Genomic DNA, 21843 nt, shown 5'->3' on the forward strand with positions numbered 1-21843 from the left:
TTAAGTTTTGGTCTCTTAAGACCACAACTTAAGTAAAATGACAAATGTGTGAAAGGTAGCTGTGCTTTGCAATACATTTTAATTTCAATGTCAGTGCTCGAGCATCTTGCTACCATAAGTGATTCAACTGACACTGACATGGCATGATGGGACACTAGAGTTATGCTATTCCTTAAAAGGAGCAGCAGTAATTTTCCAGGTCTCTCAGGCTTCAGCATATTAGACAACAATGCCCCTACTTCCTCTCACTCTTCCTGAAAGGAAGCTTCTGAAAGAATTTCCTTGTGACTATGCTTTTTGTAGTCTGTCTTTTTGTTTATTTAAAAATGATGTGAAAAGTAACCAATATAGCTTTTTTTTCTAGGATATTAAAAATACTTTGTATGGGGAGCTCTAGAGAGCCGAGCGGCAAGCATAGCAAGGCTCCCCAGGCCAGGTCCTTCTTACAGTTGGACATCGAATTTGCCCTGGTAGGCACCTCTGCTCCTTATGGCTACTGATTGATTTGAGCCCTGTTTTGTGAGTGGAGGAAGAGAGGAACCTGGATTGCGCCCTGACTTGGGCATGGCCTAGTCATGACTAAGCCTGGGTAGTGAACTCCACTATGCTCACGGCACAGCGGAAAACCGGAAAAACTACGCCCTGCAACTTACGTTTTTTTCCTCACTCGCGCTGATCATCATCAAGTAGGCGAGCGCGAGCAAGGAAAATTCACCTCCCGGTGAGATTTTTCCTCATTCGTGCTCGTCAACGGCAAGTTGATGAGCGCGAGAAAGGGAAATCAACCTCCCGGCGAGATTTCTCAACGCGGGCGGTTGGATTTCTCAATGCAGTGACCGCGTATGCTCGCAACTGCTCGCATTGAGAAACCATCTGATCTCATTGAGAAAACTGCTGATCGAGTAAAAATCACTCGAGCGGCAGAAAGGAAGCAGCGTCCGCTCGCGCCACTTGCTCTTTGCATGGTGCCGTTCACGTTAATTTCACAGCGCAGACAAACGCCCATCGTGGAAATTTACAGCAAATGGCATTTTTCTAATGCACTCCACTGCTTGCGAAGCTCCGCGTAGCGCACAGAGTTTTATTTGCCCTTCGCAGAGATCCGCGTAGCAGAACTCCGCGAACTCCGTACAGGCTTACTCATGACGAGCTGCTGCTCATGCCAGTCGTATTCACCGACCATGCCCAGCTGTCTCACTACCCTGGGTGGGCTTGGAAGCACAGCGCTGACGCCTGGGGAGCGGAGCCTGACCCATTGTGGGTGCAGCCCGTGTGAGCTGTGCGGGTGGCTCGGTGTGGCCTTGGTGCAGCCTGTCAGGTGAGGCCAGGGCCACAGAGGGAATAACTGGCCATGGCTCGGGCCTGTGGAGTTTGGATAGGGTGGGGCCGTGCTCTCCTGATCGTCCTGGCCCTCTGGGCACGGGACAGTCGCTGCAGTGGAGCAGGTCTTGGCCACAGGCCCCAGTTAGAAGCCCCAGTCCTACTTGTGCCCCCAGATAGAGACTTCTGGGGTGTGGCGGGGCTTGGTAGACAGCTTGGAGTTGGACAGGGAGCTAACTAATGCATCTGTGCCCCTTTGCTTGTGAAATAATAGAGGACGCCCCTGTCGGGGTGTGCTGAACAGATGCCCTAGTCTTCCAGTGTTGCATCGCATTTTGGTCTGCTCGTGCCCCCCTAAGTTCGGCATGCCTGGTTTGTGGCAGACCAGATACACCATGGAGAGTATTCCTACCAGCGATGTTCATTTTGCGATGAGTACGATGAGACATTGACATGCATCTCTTACCAGCAACATGGAAAAGAACAACAACAAAGCTCTCCTTTGATTCCTGCCAACGCACACGCAATGTGGAGCTGGACCCTGAGGTACGCAATCTGGGCTCACAGGCCTGCAAAGAAGCTACAGCTGTGCAAGACATCTGCTCCATGTTGCTAGACCTTTGGCTCAGCCTGAATGTCAAAGATTTGTAGATCAATCTTCTCACCGACAGAAAAAAAGACAGAAGACTTGCACATCGGCTGATGAAGGGAGTCACTGGGAGAAGCTAATCCGGATGGAAATGTTATTAGAAGCAAGAATGAGTATCTCAAAGCACACTCACTTTGGAATAACCTGTGTATTCTTGGCATCCCTGAGTGAACGGTGATGGACCACATGGAAACCTACATAGAAAGAGTGCTTTGAATGCTCTTTCGGGATGATCTCTGCCCCATGTTAATAGTGGAGAGGGTTCACTGTTCCCTGGGCCCACGCCCGGCCCCTGGCACTCCACGATGCCTGATTATTTGCTGGTTGCTGATTACAGTGACAGAGACTACCGTCTCTTTCAACATCAGGAGAACGATGTCTCCTTCCCGGATTTTACTCTGGCTGTTTAGGCTGTACACTGTGAATTCCTTCTAGTAAAACATATGTTGCAAACAGCTGATGCCACATACTCTCTGATCTACCCGGGCAAGCTTTGTGTACCACAGAAGGGAAAAAACTACCATTTTACTGAACCCAAGGCAGCAACAAATTTGCCTGAGGTCTGGATCTTTCTGACACAGGGCCTACTCCCCCCCCCACCCCACCTAGGGCCTCGGTCCCTGGTCATCTCAGCAACAATGGCTAATTGATACCTAACACCTGCACTGACACCCCCTAATAACGAACTGGGAGAGTTACTAGCTGAGAGTTCCACATGAGTACTCTGTTAAGGGGTTTGCTGGCTGCGTACAGCCTACCAATTAAGCATACAGGTCACTCTGGTGCGCTGTGGGGAAGGTGTTCATCGTACACCTGCTGTACCCATGCTCTTCTGCTCCTGGCCACCGAGCCACCTCATGACTGGGGAGTATGTGGGACCTCTAGACACCCTCCGTGGATGATTCCATACATATTTCTGTTGTGTGATTTGGATTCCTTATATGGGGCAAGGGTGGTGAAATTTGGCGCGACTGGGAGGGCGAAGTAGGTGGGAGGGCTGTGTCTCGGGGTATTGTTTCTGGATTTGTCATGTTTTACTTTTCCCACTCGGCCACTCAGTACTACGTCTCCTTCGCTACATTCATGCCGCAGACGCCTTATCACCTGTGCCACACTCTACCCTCATAACCACTGATGTCTTCCATTCAAAGTTTGACCTGGAACGTCCGTGGGTTAAAAGATAGGCACAAGACTCGGTATGTACTGGCATATCTACAAAAATGCAACATTGCCTTTTGTATGCTGCAGTAACTGCATCTAACTGAATCAGCCCAGACACGTCTGCAGGCAAGATGGATTGCAGAGTCACATGTCTCCTACTACTCGAACTACACGTGCGGTGTTGCAGTGCTGCTCCATAAGGGCCTTCCGTGGCTCCCGCACCACCTGGTGTGTGATTTGCAGTGCCGGTACATCATACTAGCGGGTACACTGCATGGGCATCCCCTGATCTTGATTTCGATCTATGGCCCAAATGCTAATGACCCCTCCGCCCCCCCCCCTTTTTTTTGTGCTGAAATCTGGAAGCTGGTAGGGGCAGTGGGCCCGGGGGCAGTTCTGTGGGGAGGGGTTTTCAATGTGGTTGTAGATGCGCACGAAGACAGGTCCCGCGCTTCCAGACGCCGTTACACAAGAGCCGTGGCACAAATACTTACCCTCATGGCAGATAATAATAACCTCACTAACATCTTGCGCTCCCGACATGCATTCAGCTCAGAAGGTACATGCTAGACTACTGTCTAGCCACAAAGGATGTGGTTGCCTGCCCTACTGTTACGCACCTCCCTCGTATGCTGTCTGATGAAGCCCCTGTCCTGCTAGAGCTGGCTGTCCCTGACTTTAGCTCATGCACCTTATTGTGGAGACTTCCCCCTAACACTCTCCGTGGCCAGGTATTTAGAGCTGAAGTCAGGATGGCCACCAGTGACTACATTGAGCAGATTGCGCAATCCACGGAGTCTCCATCAAAACATTTGAAGTAGTGATCTGGGAGGCGTGCATTGCTAAGTAGGCTGGTGTGTTCCAGACGCTGCATGGAGAGCTGGCACACCTGGAGGCAGAGATCCGGGCTTTGGAGCTCCAATTTTTTTGCAGCTTATAGCAAGGCGGCCCTAGCATTCATCTGAAGCAAGCTCTTAGTCTATGATGAAGCAGCACTCCAGGAAACATTTTATCTTAGGAGGGAGATACTCACTCTGCAATATGGAGAAGAGGATAGAGCAGGCAAGACCGGGGCTGGCTTGAAGATGGGCACCGCAGGTTTCTAGATGAACGCTTTACAGTGTAGGACATAATACAGGTCAGTAGTGGCTTTCCTGGAGACAAAGCGCCAGGCCTTGATGGCCTAACAGCAGCCTTCTACAAGGAATATTCTCCCCTTATTGCCCCTCACCTCTTGGCCATGTACGAAGAATCTCTGTCATGTGGTGTGTTCCACCTTCACCTAGGGAAGTCCTTATTGTCCATCTTGAAACCTGAGTTTTCAAACCTGACAAGGACCCCCAGACCTATTTCTATGATCAACGTAGACAACAACATTTTGGTGGAATTGATAACTTCCGGACTTCTTTCCTGCTGCTGAACATCGTCTGGCCTGACCAATCTGGCTTTGTACCCGGCTGCTCAATGACATATAACATAAGCACATTTTTTGCCCTCCTTCATTTAACTGGCCCCCATCTCAGTGCGGCTACGCTACTATTGGGCGTCACTAAGGTTAATTTGCACCAGTGGCCATATCTCTTTTGCCTCTTGGCTCACATCGGAATTGGTGATAACTTCATGCGGCTGATTAAACTACTGTATGCTCAGACCGACATACAGGCCCTGCTGGTAGCCTCTTTAGCCCTGCAAGGGAATACAGAGGTGGGTTGATGGCTATGTTGACTACTGGAACGCTGATTCCTGTCTTACTTCGATTATGCTTGGGTGAGATGCCACACACCTCGCCTGGAGAGAGCATCTCATTTTTCAGAGAAGGATCCGCTCCTGATGAGTGCTACCGACAAGCACTGAGAATGTCTTCCATACAAGATGTACAGTATGTTGTACTGAAATTATTGTATGTTTCAAGGTAGTTGTTATTGCTGCCTGTATATGACCATCAGTTCCCTGAGTGGCTGGGACCCTCTCTATTCCTCCTCTCTTCTTTTTCATTTTTTTTATTCTTGCTTACTACTTTTCCCTTTTGGGAATATGTTCTTTATCACTTGTGTTGTATTGAGTCTGTAGCTCTGCGTTTTTTCTGCTCGCTGTTTGTCATAAACTTCAAAAAATAATAAAACAATACTATGTTAGTTTTTAAAAATTGGCTTTTCAAAAGAAAAGTGTATTATAATATCATTGTTTTTTGAGGTTATATCCACAGTGTTTTAAAGGGTGTAGTTCATACCCAAATTTTGATCAACGATGATTTCATCTTGGTGAGTCTAATGTAAGATTTAAACAATACAAATCCTCTGATGAATCGTGAATGAATAAGATGCTTGCAATGTCAAATATATGATAATAGAGCCAAAGAACTATGATAAGACTATATAACTGATTGTGTTCAAATAACACCTTTATCTTTAGCAGTCACCACCCTTAACCATCCGTTCCGAAATATGACTTATAGAATCCCAATGTTGAGGGGTGTAGTGTTCTTTGAAGTGAGGCTCTAATTGCACTATATTGTCTGTTTAAGGTGTTATGTGCCAAGAGAGGGCATGTCGAGTGAGAATCAATACATTTGCTAATATGGATGTAGGCAATGATACATGTGCTTTTAAAACAGAGTTCAAATCACTTTTGTTGAAATCCCCTGATATGACCTCTCCATCAACTCTGAGTAAGAAATACGGTGTCAGGCAGACCCTGTGACCTAGGCCTGAGGCTACTAATTGACAGATCACATGTGGGGTGGCATGTAACCAGCAGGGCAAACGCGCAAACAGGAAAAATCCAGATTAGTCTCACAGATAAGCAGCAACACCACAATGGCCGAGGAGATTGGCCTCAATAAAACACACATGGCCGGAGGGGTGTGCGTTCCCAAAACACTATAAAGTTGGATGATACATGGAGTTGGGCACACTCAGCTAATTAAGACATGGAATACACAGTGATCATGCGCTACCCGCGCCGGACATCTGAGCATGTTACCCACTGGCCCACATTGCGTGCACACAATGTCGAGGCCCACCTGCATTTGTTATCGGGTGGTAATATTCTACAACTCCATGACTAGGCCTACATTCCTCACCCTAAACAGGATCTATGAATTGTTTTATGGTACCTCACAATATTTATAAAATGACGCTCAAATTACTTTGAGTCAGTCCTCAGACCTGCTTCTATGTGCTGTATTCCCAGCAGCAGTGTTTAACTAAACCAACGGTTCCTGTTTTGCCAAATGCCTCTTTTCTTTGTTTTGTCAAGGTAAATTCACATTCAGGCAACATTTTGGCGAACCAAATAAGAGAGATTGGTCCTTCGAACCCAACTGTAGCCAAAGAAAAGGACTTGGCTCTGACGGATTCATATCAGCTCAGCAAGAAAGGTGAGCAGACTCCACAATTGATTGGAAATTTTGCTGAATCCAAAGGGCGGAGGTCCTTCCTGAAGCCGCCGTCAATTAGATAAAAGACTACATCTGATCTCTAGACCCCAACTAGTCTCAAAATATTTACCTGAAAGTAACAGGAAAAGGACAGGGAAATACAGGAGAAAACCCAGAGATACACTGCCAAATTGGTCCAGCACAAATTGAGAAAATCCGCCCTCGATGAGGGCCGCACTGGCTTTTAGCATACAAATGGCACCTGTCCCGAAGGGGGCTCCACGGCAAAACCCCTGGGGTTTCTACCCAGTTACAACGGTAGAGGTCAGGGAGGTTGGCAGCAGCTGGACCTCAGAGAATGAGCCACATGACCGACCGATGCCGCTTAAAAGCTTATCTCGAGCAGAGATCAATAATCTGGGTCAACCCCAACAGAATCACATTCCTCAAAACCAAGGCCAAGGTAATCCGAATGCATGGTACGCTCAGCTGCAGGGAGGTCAGACAGCCACAGCACCACCGCAGCAGGGAACAGGTGGTTAATCAACCATGTGGCTACAACAGAAACCGGCAGGGACCCGAGTCCAACAAGAACCTCCACAGTGAGGAGTAACTGTCTGGGAAGGCAACGCCTATATACAATCGCAAAACCCACCTATGCAGTAGATTCAAACCTCCAATGCAAAACATACACTTCACACACACTTCAATACACATTTCAAAATAAAGACTAGTAAGACAACGTCAGAAATTCCAAGTCTTTAACTTATGTTCGACAAACTCAAGCTCTTCTGTATTTTGAGTTGAATCTGGAATCTACACTGGGGTTCCGACATTGGGATGCCCGCAGGGGCCTATGCCCCACTTTGCTGCTGGTCCTCCAGGGTGGGGTTGCCAGGCCACGTCCCGGGAGGAGAGCTGTCTGACGAGAGTGCAGTGCAGCTCCCCATCTAGTGCATAAAACCAGGCACCCAGGTCTCCTCACCCAAGTCCAATTGCAGCGGGTTCCAATAACCAGATATAAAGGCCCCATTCTCGAGTATCCGTCCGAGGGACCAAACTTTCTGCAAGCCTTGTGGTCCCCACTGCCACCAGCAGCCTCCAGGCCAATGGAGGTGCCAGGTTTGATGTAGACCCCATAACCTCTATGACGGGAATAAAAGTCCGACTGTTCAAAACCACCGTATGGTGCCGAGACAGTAGGGAGCTCACCAGAACAATAGATCATCCCTGTCCATTGCTTGTATGGGGGGAAATTAAACAAAGTTCTGGTCTGGCACCAGACTCTCTGTTTAGCCACATTCTGCCTCCTCCTTTTCCTCAAAGCAGCAGCGGCCAGTGGAGGTAAAAGGGTGGAGTGTTGGGGACGGGTGGGGTGCATTTCGACAGACGATGAGGGAAAATGAATTATTTATTGAATTTTGCTTGTGGTTGTCTGTCGATTTCCCCCCCCCATCCCGGCAGCCATTAACTAGGGAAGGGGGGAGGGAAGCGCAGCTGGGAGGCTGGAACGGGAACCAGCAGGGGGAGGGAGCACGGGGGCAGCAGCTGCAGGAAAGGGCGACGAAACGGGCACAGAGGGCACAACTAGGGCACAGGTACAGGTACACACAAAAAAAGGCAACTAAATCAAAATAGCAAATAACACTTATAAGGCCAGAAACAATTACAAGCCAAGAACCAAGGCGTAGGCACACTTACAAGATTTAGGCCTCTCTTCGGATCAGCCGCATCCCGTGCAGGTAAGAGCGGTGGGGTCGGGTTAGGGGGGGATTCAACAGACGACCAAGAGGGAAAATGTAATAAATAATGAATTTTCTCTTGTCGTGGTCTGTCGAAATCCCCCCCACCCAGCCCCACCGCTCTTACCTGCACGGGCCACGGCAGCTTCGGATCAACCCCGTTACTTGCTCGGTACAGAAACCAGGGACTCATTTAATCATTGGACAAATGAACTAATATCACCTGATAGCTCCATATGTGATCTTCAAGTATTCTCAACCTAGGCTATTCTACCCTATCCTGTTCACCAGAGGCTGACAAATCCTATATATCTTAGTGGCTGTGTTGGTGGAGTCCAGTTTTAGAGTGTGGGCATTACAGAATGTAACCACTCAGCACTAGTAGGTAGCGCATCAGATAACCACTTTCTACATAGTTCCCTACGTGCCAGTAGTGTCAAATAAAATAGCAGCTTACATTCATCAACTTCTCAGGATCATCGATGCTGCCAAAGATTATTAGACTGAGGTTTGCCTTAATGTCTCTTCGCAAAATGCTCATCATTATCTCCCCCACATCCTTCCAGTACTTTTGAGTCATAGTGCACTCCATAAATATGTCGGTATCGTACACTTTTTCAAGACCACATTTAATGCATTTAGCAGGACTCCTTTTACCCAGTTTCCAAATCCTGTGGGGTGTCCAATATGCTCTGTGAAGGGAAAACAGATGGTTTTGTCTTAAAAAGGCAGGTTTAACTGTACTATAAAGTGTGCACATTGATACTTGCAAAGTGCTTCTGGCAGTACAAAGTTGCTGTCTATGGTGTCCAATGATCCCTAATACCATATTGAGACTTCGTTTTTCCTTGGGTCCTCTTTTAACAGGTATTTTTCCAATTGGTTAGTGTTCCCAACTTTAATGCTCAAACTCTGAGACCAACCTTATATAGTTCATCTCAGGAAAGTAACTTGACTTCCTGTATTATCTAGCTCCATCTGTGTATATCTGCAACCCTAATCGGGGACTGCAGCTTTTCCTTTATGCACTCTGGGGTACCTAGAGATTCCTTAATAGGGGCAAAAATCGAGCTAAGTAGTCCTTCTTATCTGAGCCCATATCAAGGCCATCAACTGCAGTACTTTAAGCCTTACATTCTTATAAAAGTTTGCTGAAGCCCATTGAAAAATTGTAAAGAAACACAAAATGCGTCTGGACTTAATTTTTGGGGTGACATTTCTCCCAAGACTCACAGCGGCAGCCTCTATTAAATTATTGTAAGCAAGATCAACTTGTGTGGGCCCTTCCTTTGCGGGTAACTTTGCGATTTGTGATTTAACGGCTGACTCGAGCCGTGGAAGGAGCCCTGCTGCATGGAAGCAGACCCGCGGAGCGGTCATTTGGCGGAACAACTATGCGGGACAAGAGCGAAGTATGGTGGCATTAGGGTGTTGCAGAGGATGAGGAGATTGCCCTACCACCCGCTGGGGTTTCATTTGGATGGAATTTGGTTAGGTGTGCATGGCAACTCACATGAGTAGGGAGAATGCACTGCAGATACCAGGAGGCCGTGCGAGAGGCCACGCCCAACGGGGCAGGTATCAGCCTGAATCCAGGAGCATTTAAACTGCCGTGACACGCCTACGTTGCTGAAGCCCATTGAAAAAGTGTAAAGAAACAAGAAATGCGTCTGGGCTGGACATCTTAATTTTTGGTGTGACATTTCTCCCGAGACTCACAGCGGCAGCCTCCATTAAATTATTGTAAGCAAGATCAACTTGTGTGGGCCCTTCCTTTGTGGGTAACTTTGCGATTTGTGATTTATATATACACAATAAGTTATTGAAAATGTGAGACAGTATAGGATGGTGGGTAGGAACCAAAGAGAAGAAGGCTCACCTTAGAGAAAAAGATGTCTGAGAACCGCTTGCCCCACTGCCGCATCAAGCTTATTCTCAGAGTCCAAGCAGTAGTGCTTGGTGAATGTGTGCAGCGTCCTCCGAGTTGCTGCTCTACAAATGTCAGGCAGGGACACACCTGCAAACAGCGCTATAGACGTGGATATTACTCTAGTAGAGTGGGCACGGACCCTTGACGTCAAAGGGTGGCACCTTTGCTGATGACAGAAAACAATGTCAATTGATATCCATCTGGAAATGCTCTGTTGAGGGTTAGGGAAGCCTTTTCTAGGTGCACTGTAAGCTATAAGAAGTTGATTTGACTTGCAAAAAGATTTTGTCCTGTTCAGGTAAAATTTTAGACACCGTTTAACATCTAGAGTGCAGTGCACGCTCCGCTGCAGTCTGTGGGTTTGGAAAGAATGATTTCAAAACAATTGGCTCATTAAGGTGAAAGTCCGAAGGAACCTTGGGGATAAACTTAGGGTTTGTTAGTAGAATAACATTGTCATGTTTGAATTTTAAGAAAGGTTCTTGAGTAGTAAAAGCCTGGAGATCACCAACCCTTCTAGTTGAAGTGAGCGCCAGGAATGAGAGCCACTTTCCAGGATAGGAACTTCATGTCAGTCTTGTGAATAGGTGTGAAAGGATGTTTCATTATTTGGCTCAGCACTGTATTCACTGCCATGTAGGAGGAGGTGCCTTTACTGGCGGGAACATCCTCAACAGACCTTTAAGAAACTGTTTGACGAGCCTGCAGGACCATTGAGATGGAACATTAGCTGAGCTGCGGAAACTGGATATGGCAGCTAAATGTACTTTAATTGATGCATGAGCGAGCCAGGAGAAGTAGATACTGTAGAACCTCCTCTGGAGGTGAGTGGAGAGGATTGATTTTAGAAGACGCACACCACATGCAGAATCTTTTCCATTTAAACGAGTAGGTACTGTTAGTGCTGTCTGCTCTTGCTCTAGCTAGCACCTGTCTACATTCTTGTGGGATCTTTAAGTGTTGAAATACCTGGAACTCAGGAGCCAGGCTGACAATTTCAGGGAACTGGGGCTCGGATGACATACCTGTCCCTAGTTCATCGTCAGAAGGGACGAGAAAGGTCTGAGATGGATCAAAGGCATGCCTGAAAGTAGGTGAAGTTCTGTGAACCAGTGCTGGTGAGGCCAGGCTTGTGCTATTAGAATGATCTTGCAGGGTTCCGTCTTTAACTTTTTTAGTACTCGAGGAAGGAGAGGAATGGGGGGGGAAGGCATAGGCAAATGTGCCGAATCAAGCTATTGAGAAGGCATTCTACCATGAGCCCTGATGGTGATGTCAACTGCCGAAGTACTGGCATTTTGCTTTGTCTGGAGATGCGAACAGATCTATGTTCGGCTTGCCCCATCGGGAGAAGATATTTTCGAGAGTGCATTGGTCCAGTTCCCACTCGTGGCAGGTTGTATTCAGTCTGCTCAATGTAGCTGCTATGACGTTCTGTTTCCCTGGGATGTACTCCGTTGATATATGCACTTTGTGATGAATCGGCCAGTGCCAGATAAGCTAGGCTTCCTGAGAGAACAGGAGAGATCTTGTTCCCTCTTGTTTGTTCAGGTAGTGCATTGTCGTGGTGTTGTCAGTTCTGACAAGCACGGATGTGTTTTGTATTCTTGGCAGGAATGCTTGGAGCGCCAGAAAAACTGCTCTCAACTCGAGAAGATTGATATTAAGGTCTCGGTGGGAAGGTGGCCATCTTCCGCTGACCTGAAAGTCTTGAAGGAAGGCTCCCCAGCCCTCTAGAGAGACATCCGTTGTGATCACGAGAGAAGCAGCCTAAGACAGGAACAGCAGACCCTGTGATAATTGGCGAGGTTGTATCCACCAGTCCAAAGCCGATATCATGGGAGGAGTGATTTGGATCATATCATCGAATGTGCCCTCTATCTGCACCCATTGTTCGTTTAAAGCCTCTTGAAGAGGACGCATGTGGAGATGACCAGGAGGTATGAGGGGAATGCAAGTAGACATCATCCTTAGAAGATATTTGAAAAGGAGTACGGAAAGAAGCTTTCTTTTTTGGCCCTGCTTTGCCAAGGATATTAGCCTACGCTGTCTCTCCAGAGTTGGAATGCCTTGTTTTCTGTAGTGTACAGAATAGCACCTCGAAAACCCAGTCGACCTCATGGTAGCAGAATTGATTTTTCTACATTTAAAGTGAGGCCTAATTTCCTGAATTGTTGCAGACAGGCTTTGGTGGATGTTTTTGCTGCTTTTTAAGTGGGGGCTTTGAGAAGCCAGTGGTCTAGGTAAGTAAAAATGTAATAATGTTGTTGCCTTAAATGCTGCGACTGGCGCTAGACACTTAGTGAAAATGCGGGGAGAAGATTTTAGTCCGAAAGCTAGGACGTGGAATTGGTAATGACTTCCGGCCACCGTGAATCTTAGAAATTTCTTGTACTTTTGGCTTATGGGTATATGAAAATATGCGTCCTGGAGGTCTAGAGACACCATGTAATCGTTTCCGTTGAGGAGGTGTAGCACATCCTCAATAGAAATCATGCAGAACGATTGTTTTTTGAGGAATTTGTTTAGGTTCCTTAAATCCAATATCGGTCTCTACTTCTTTAACTTCTTACGGATCAAGAACAAACCGGAGTAGAAACCTTTTCCTTTGAGGGGAACTCCTTCTATTGCTCCTTTCTGCAACATGTTGGAAACCTCCATCTTTAAGAGATGCAGGTGTTTTTGAAAACGGGGCAGAGGATGAGTTGGTGGAGGGATCTTTATAAATTCCAATGAGTGGCCGAATTGGATTAGGTTTAGGGCCCATAGGTTCAATGTAATGTCCTGCCACTGCTGCAAATAAGGGGATATTTTGCCGCCCACTGAGGATGGAAAAGGCGGGATAGAGGCCGACAGCTGGGAGAAGTCATTGGTGGCGACCGGTCTCTGTTACCCTGGCGTCCTGACTTTCCTCTTAAGGAAGACTTGTTGTAAGCCGCTGCAGGTGGTTGGCGGTGGGTAAACTGGGGCCTGCATTGTTGAGCAGTGGAAGAAGAGGCTGGGTAGCGAGATTGTTGGTAGCCTCCTCTGTAATATTGGTAACCTCTTCCTCGAGAGCCAAGAAAAGGCAGTTTTCTGTATGTAAAGTACCCAACGACTTAGCCATATCCGTGTCTTTTTTAATAGCTTGTAAAGCTTCATACACGTGGCTACCAAATAATTATTTTCCAATATAAGGTAGATCAAAAATCTTCGTCTGTTCCTCAGGCCTGAATGAAATGGCTTTCAGCCAACCTTGACGCCTCAAGACAGCTGCGCCCGCTAACTGCCGGAAGCCAGTGGACGCTACATCCATAGCGCAGTCTATTACTACAGAGGCGGTCGGCTCGCCCTCAAGAAGAATTTTCTTCCTCCTTGTCTTCTGGTGGAAGTCTGCCCAAGAATGGTGCCAAATCCGACCACATTTGCCTGTTATTACGGCCCAGCAAAGCCAGAGAATTTGCAGCTCGTACCGTCAAGGCTGAAATAGTCGAAAAACGTTTCCCAATGTTGTCAAGTCTTCTGCCTTCTTTATCAGGAGGAGCAGTCAGAGGAGCTGAAGGATTCTTAAATCGTCGCTGCACTGCTTGCAAGATCACTGAATCTGGTTTTGGATGACTTATTAAGCAAGCAGGAGCGTCATCCAGGGCTACATTTGTTTTGTCCAGCCTTGGCAACACAAGTGGAACAGTAGCTGGATTTTGCATGATTCTCAGACCTTCTTTCCAAATATAATCAATAATAGGCATAGACCTTACCGATTTTCTGTTAGGTTCTTTAAAATCGTACAGGAAACAATCCTGCTGATGCACAGGCATCGGTAAGTCAAAACGATTTGCCGCTCCCTCCAGAAGATTATCGAAACCCCCAATACCTTCAGGAGGTGAATCCGCTTGTGGGAGAGATGGAGATGCCGGAGTGAGAATGATATAAGAATCCCATTACTCCTGATGAGTATCTCCTTCTTCCCTCTCTCTATTTCCTCTTCAGAGGACAACAACTGTTGCACAGGCGCAACTTGAAGAGGAAGCTGAACAAATGGAGACCCCTGCTGGAGAAGAGGGGAGAGAACCTGTGCCTGTGGAAGGGAAGGCAGAGGAGAAGGAGCAGCCTTTTGGAGACTCTGCTCCGGAGGAAATCTCCTCTTACAGTCTGCCAGCATAAATTGTAGATCCGTCAACAGATTTGAAGGGAGGGACATCATCTCCTGCTGTTGATGTTGTTGTTGCGAATGGTAATATTGATGACCATAATCATCCTCATCCTTGCAAGAATCCTCCTAGTATTTGACATTAAGGTCTGATGAGCTTAAAGCTGCCCCAAAAAGACTATCATCATCAGATCCCTCTTCTTCATCTTCCTCCAGAAACTGGGATGGCGAAAGAGACTGGGCCTGACTAGGAGAGGTTAAAGCTGATGTCAATTGGATTTTTGCAATGTAGTGCTTTTGCTACCGGCCCCGTTGACGATTGCTGCTTCACGGCCAAGTCTTGGTTAGTCAGTGGAATCACCTTCATCGATGAGGGCTGCTTCTCTTGGCCTGTCGACGGAATTGTCTTCGTCGACAACGAACCATCAGAGACATGGATCTTCATAGACTGTAACGCCGATGATACTTCCGTCGTCAACGGGGTCGACCGAGTCGACGACAAAGGCGAAGTCAAGGTCCCCGTCTACGAGACTGGTCACGAGCGCTGTATCATCCACAGGTGGACCGTCATCGGGAATTGGCCTTCTTTGTCAAAGATAAAGGAGAATTACCTATCGACGATGTCGTCGGACACAGTGACGGTAGTGACTGTAGACACTGTCGATGTAACCAGAATCACCTCAGGAGAGGATTTTCTCATCGACGGAGGTGTCGTCGACGAGCTGCTCATCGGCGGAGCTAAAGTAGGTATATTTTAGTTTCATAGGCAGAGTTGAAGTTTCTTAAGCTGGCTCTTTAGTAGACAGAATCTCCTTTTCTTTGTTAACAAACCCGGCCTGCTTTTGACAAGAATCAAATGACTTTTTGACGCTTTCTTAGGAGGCTGTGACGATGAACCAGTGGGGTCATCTAAAGGTCTTTTTTTAGGCCTTGTAGAGGAAGATTTAGAAGTATCACTCTCCTCATCAGAGACCACTGTGTCCCTGTTTTTAAGCCTCTGAAGCCACAAAAAAAACCTCCCTTCACGATCTTTCAGTCTTAGTAGAGAAAGTCCGACATACCTTGCAATCCTTAGGTTTATGATCAGGATACAGGCGGTAAAGGCAGTCCTTGTGTTGATCATCAATATGAAGTCCAAAATAGAGAAATAGAAGAAAACTAAGCAGAGCTCAGTGGGGACTTCCTTAGCACGACGTGAGGTAGAAAGTCTACTGACTGGCTAGTTCTAAGGTTAGTCCTTTTTTATTAAAGGACAGAGATATGTTACAAACATTTTAAGGCCTAGTGCCTTGCAGTCTATGTCTAGTAGGACATTTCTTTTAACAATAACAGGGGCTCCCATCTCGACGATGGGGGAATGATTCAAGCATGTGAATCTATGAAAGTTCCAATACTGGAGTAACCTGTACTGATCAAAAATGTGGAACAAAAGGGGTGGCTATCCTGATAAACAAAACAGCTGGATGAACTATTAAGGTTAGTGTCAAAGATAAGTCAGGGAAATCACTAACTTGATTTATGACTGCAATAATTCCCTAGTGGGATATTATGACCCGAATATTGATGATATTGACCCTTTGAAGACGATGTTTCAAAATTTGTTGGATTTCGCCTCTCCAGTTATTATGACAGGAGACTTTAATGTTATTATGGATAATGTCCTGGCTAGATAGTCAAAAAGTGAGCCAACTGTTTCACCTAAAATCCAATCCGATATTAGAAGTATGGTGGTGCAGTTGGGTTTATGCGACAAAAGGAAAGAAATGGTGGAAATGAGACAGGGTTTCACTTTCCATAATAAAAAATATGGGCCCTCATCTAGGATTGACTACTTTTTAGTAGATCAGGTTTTAAGGGAGGAAATCCATGGTTCGAGGCATGTGGGCTGCTGAATTCATATCTGTGCATAGATCGCCGCCTAGTGTTGGGTCCGGATGAATGCACATTGTTGTCCTGGAAGAGTCTTCGAAGTATCACGAGATAGGTGGCTCCTCCCCTGGACTACAGTGCGCATGGGCATCCCCTCCATCCTTAGATTGTTTTTTTCCGCCATTGGGTTCGGTAGTCCTAATCTTAGCTCTTTGAGTATTTAGGCCTTTACTTTCGTCGGTATTGTTTTCGTTCGACGCCAAGTATATTTGTCGAGGGCATTCTCGAGTAGATCATCCACGATGGATCCAAAGACATCGAATAGCCCTTTTAAGTGTTGCCCTCTTTGCAACGCTAAGTATGCTCGCTTCGACGTGCACCCGGTGTGCAACAAGTGCCTCTCTCCAAACCACAACAAAGCCACCTGTATGGCGTGTTCCAGGTTTCGATCGAAGAAGACCCTTCGCATTCGTCGAGCAACTCGGCTCGAGGCGCAGAAAGCGACGCCGAACCCGGACAACATCTTCGGGACAGAAGATGAGGAGGTCGTGGACCTTGAAGTTCGGGGGGAGCTCTCGGGTCCGGATTCGGAGCGCAAATCCGACTATGACGCCGAAGACGAGCGTATACTAGACGAACAGGAAGATGGTGTCGTCGAAGAGGTAGATGACGACGAGGAGGCCCTTGGGGCCGAGGAAGATGGCTCAGAAGCTGAGCTAGGCCCACATGTCGGTACAGGACCCAACGAGACACTCGATAAGGCTCAGGTCGAGGGATCGCCACAAGGCCTTACCCAAGATCATTCCTCTCGTTCTACAGCCCCGCATAAAGGCCCGGCTACGAACTACCCCCAAGAGCCATCTGTATCGAAAGAGCTATCATCCGATCAAAAGAAATCGAAACTGAAGGCACAGGCACCTACCTCGAAACCGAAAGTGAAAGAGTCTCATCGGCAACAAGGCCTCGAAGCCCTCGGAGCCAACCAAACAAAAGAAGGCCTTCGACGTACGGAGACTTCATGGGGACATCGAGCCGAAGGGGGCACCGACAACCAAGGTCAAGGTTGCCGACCCGAAAAAATCGGCGCCGAGGATCGTCGACACAAAAATACAGAGTGCCTCGCGACGGCCGAGCCATCCCGGTCCTCGCGTCGAGACCACGGCGTCTGGTTCGGGGTTAGATGCCACGTCCAAGAGGGTATCGACGGAACGTGTCGACTCAACAACCCCGTCTCCCCTCCTAAAGAAGAAGGTGTCGGAGTCGTTACTCCGCATTCGCGACACGGCTTCCACGCTCGGCGCAACAGCACCCCCGCAGCCGAAGACTGTCAGCACAGTTCGCATCGCGTCGACACACATAAAATTCGGACTACCACCGGCGGTACGACCGAAGATGTTCGCCGCAAAGAAGGGTCTCGAGCCGCAAAAAGGGGTCGACCCGAAGAAACCTGTCGAAGCACCGACAGGAGTGCCGATGGGGCAGAGAGCTGTCGAAGTCCCTCAGGAAGATGAGGAGCCAAGGCAGTTTATCGATGCGGAGACTGGTAGACTGTCAATATATAAACGAAAGATACTGCCAGAGAAATCAATGGAGCCATACAAAATCCCATTGAAGAAGAAGAGGACCACGTCACCAGTTCTAGTAGAACATGTTCACTATGATGACCAGGAGCCTCAGTCATTCTCACCCACACAATTTGATGAGGATGCAGGGGATGCTGGTGATATTCATGACACTTATCCTGTGGACACTGACCCCGAAGATCAAAACCTACCTTGGGTGGACGATATTGGTACAGGGGACCCACATACCGCTCCAGACACGCCGGCATATGTGGTAAAATCATCTCCTACTGAGGATACTGCTGCTTTCAATGCCTTGATTGAGAGAGCAGCTAAAAACCATGATGTACAGCTCCATACTGATCGTATTGAGGAGGATTTTCTGATGGATACCTTCTCTACCTCAGAAAGATCTATTAAGACTCTGCCCATGCTGAAGGGGGTCCTAAAACCGGCTCATGACATTTTTAAGGAGACCACAAGGGCGAGAGTACTAAATCCTAGGATTGACAAAAAATATAGGCCAGCTCCTGTGGACCCTACCTACATACGAGGCCAGTTGCCTTTGGACTCGTTGGTGGTGTCCACTGCTCGGAAGAGAACCAATTCACAGACAACGGGTGATGCTCCTCCCCCTGACAAGGAGTCTAAGGTCTTGGAAACTTCAGGGAAAAGAGTTGCTGCACAGGCGGCTAACATCTGGAGAATTGCCAACACTCAGGCACTTCTGGCTCGATACGACAGGGCGCATTATGATACCCTAGAGACACTGCTACAGCACCTCCCAGATCAGTTCAAGGAAGGGGCAGAGTCGCTTATTACAGAAGGGAAGCTCATAAGCAACGCTTCCATTAAGTGCGCTCTTGACATAGCGGACACTGCAGCTAGGGCTATTAACACCAGCGTCATGTTAAGACGGCATGCTTGGTTGAGAATCTCAGGATTCAAACCAGAGATTCAAACAACGATACTCAATCAACCTGTCAACCCTGACTCCCTTTTTGGCCCCAAAGTTGACACCACCCTAGAAAAGATCAAGAAAGATACAGAGACTGCAAAGTCTATGGGGGCTCTGCCATCACAGCAGTTTAGGGGTGGGTCCTTTCGTCGCTCTACCAACAGAGGACCATCTAGAGGCCAGAACTCACAACAGTCGCATTACACTAAACAAGGTACACAGACCACCTATAATAAGAATAACAGAGGTGGATACCGTGGAAACAACGTCAAGGGCAGAGGCCGAGGAAACAACAGCTCCAGGTCCTCCGCCACCAACAAACAGTGACGCCTTGTCACTGCCCCCCGACCACTTAACACCTGTCGGGGGGAGACTCCAAGAATTCCTGCCGGTCTGGAAGTCCATCACTACAGACAGGTGGGTGAGAGACATTGTCCAGTACGGTTATTGTCTGGAGCTCACATCCACTCCACCAAACATACCACAAAGACACCGTCCTATGTCCGCAGAGCACTTGCACTTATTACACCAGGAAGTTCTCAGTATGCTCCAAAAAGGAGCCATAGAACTCGTGCCAGCAGACAAACAGAGATCAGGGGTGTACTCACTGTATTTTCTAATCCCCAAAAAGGACGGGTCTCTCAGACCCATACTGGATTTAAGACCTCTAAACCGTTACATTCTGTCAGAGCACTTTCACATGCTCACCTTGCAACAGGTGCTGCCGTTGCTCAAGCAGGGAGACTTTCTCCCAACACTAGATCTCAAAGATGCGTATTTCCATATACCCATGCACACATCACACAAAAAATATCTCAGGTTCACTGTTCTCAATCAACATTACCAGTTCAAAGTCCTCCCTTTCGGAGTAACAACGGCACCCAGAGTGTTCACCAAGTGCCTGGCAACAGTGGCGGCGCACTTAAGGAGACAGCACATACATGTCTATCCTTATCTGGACGACTGGCTTATCCAGGGAAAGTCGGCCCAGCAGTGTGCCAACCACATGACCCACACCATTCACCTTCTTCACAGCCTTGGATTCTCCCTGAATTATCCAAAGTCCCACCTTCAACCCACCCACGTACAGCAGTACCTAGGCGCGACCATAGACACTCTGGCAGCCAAGGCACAGCCCAATTCAGTGCGGTTCAACAGCATGCAGTTGCTCATAAAAAAGTTCAAACCTCAACACTCACTACCGGCCCGAGTGTTTATGCAGTTGATAGGCGTGATGGCCTCCTGCATCTTCATAGTCCCGCACGCGAGGCTACATATGCGTCCGCTTCAGGAGTGCTTGGCACATCAGTGGAATCAGGCTCACGGACAATTGAAGGACCTAGTGTTGGTGAGCGGTCGGGCATACAACTCTCTGCATTGGTGGAATCCACAAAACCTTTGCAAGGGCCGACCGTTCCGAGAACCTGTCCCACAAATCATACTGACGGCGGACGCATCTCTCCAGGGATGGGGAGCTCATGTACTCAATTACACAGTGCAGGGACTATGGACGACACAGCAAAGGAGGATGCACATCAACCTTCTGGAACTCATGGCAATCTTCCTTGCCATGAAGGCATTCAAAGTACACTTGTGCAACAAAGTCGTGTTGATCCGGACGGACAACATGACCGCCATGTACTACATACAAAAGCAGGGAGGGACACACTCTCCACAGTTGTCTCATCTGGCTCAGAGCATGTGGAAGTGGGCCATTCAGAGGAACATCTTCCTCATGGCAGAACACCTCCCGGGCAAGGACAACCAGATGGCGGATCTGCTCAGCAGACACAGCCACCAAATACATGAGTGGGAGATACATCCGTCAGTACTACAACCGTACTTCCAACGGTGGGGTCATCCAGAGATCTACCTATTCGCCACCAGGGAAAACGCAAAATGCCAAAACTTTGCCGCCAGGTTCCCACATCCACAGTTGCAGGGCAATGCAATATGGATGAACTGGTCAGGCAGATTTGCGTACGCTTTTCCCCCAGCCCCATTCATACCGCTGGTGGCACGCAAACTGAGGCAACACTCAATGACGCTCATCCTGGTTGCTCCAACGTGGGCCCGCCAACCATGGTACACCACGTTTCTGGAACTCTCCGTGGTACCGCATCAACGACTACGGCCAACACCCACGCTTTTAACGCAGAGCCATGGCGAGATTCAGCACCCAGATCCGCAACAGCTGAACCTGGCGACCTGGCTCCTGAGATCTTAGAATTTGGCTACCTAAACTTGCCTCCAGAATGTATGAATATCATCAAGGAGGCACGGAGACCCACTACCAGAGCCTGCTACGCGGCTAAGTGGAAAAGATGTCATTTATTGTAAAAATAATGACCTCAATCCGCTGGATGCATCAACGCAAAACATTATCTGTTGTCTATTACACTTATACCGATGCAATCTAGCATACAATTTCATCCGTATACATTTAACCGCACTGGCAGCTTACCTTCAGAACCGGCAGCACCTCTCACTGTTCAAAGTGCCTGCCATCAGAGCTTTCTTGGAGGGACTCAAACGTGTCATTCCTCCAAGACACCCTCCTTCACCAGTCTGGAACCTAAATGTGGTCCTCACCAGACTGATGGGACCACCTTTTGAACCTCTACACTCTTGTGAGCTTCAATTTCTGACATGGAAAGTAGCTTTCCTGGTTGCCATTACTTCACTAAGAAGAGTTAGTGAACTTCAGGCACTAACCATTCAAGAGCCATTTATACAGGTTCATGCCAACAGGGTCGTACTACGCACCAACCCTACTTTCATGCCCAAGGTAATTTCGCAGTTCCATATGAACCAATCCATAGAACTACCAGTTTTTTATCCTAATCCTGAGAATGTCGCAGAGAGAATGCTCCACACACTTGATATCAAAAGAGCTCTCCTGTACTATATTGACAGAACTCAAAATTTCAGGAAGACAAAACAACTGTTTGTTGCCTTTTCTCCACAGCACAAAGGCAACCCCATTTCCAAAGCAGGAATAACTAGGTGGATAGTTAAGTGTATACAGATTTGCTATGAACACTAACAATTCCTCCAAGAGCCCACTCTACACGAAAGTTAGGGGCCTCCATGGCTTTCCTGGGAAATATTCCTTTAGAGGAGATATGTAGAGCAGCCACATGG

The sequence above is a fragment of the Triturus cristatus genome, chromosome 1_1, assembly GCF_964204655.1.
Source record: "Triturus cristatus chromosome 1_1, aTriCri1.1, whole genome shotgun sequence".
Classification (NCBI taxonomy): Eukaryota; Metazoa; Chordata; class Amphibia; order Caudata; family Salamandridae; genus Triturus; species Triturus cristatus.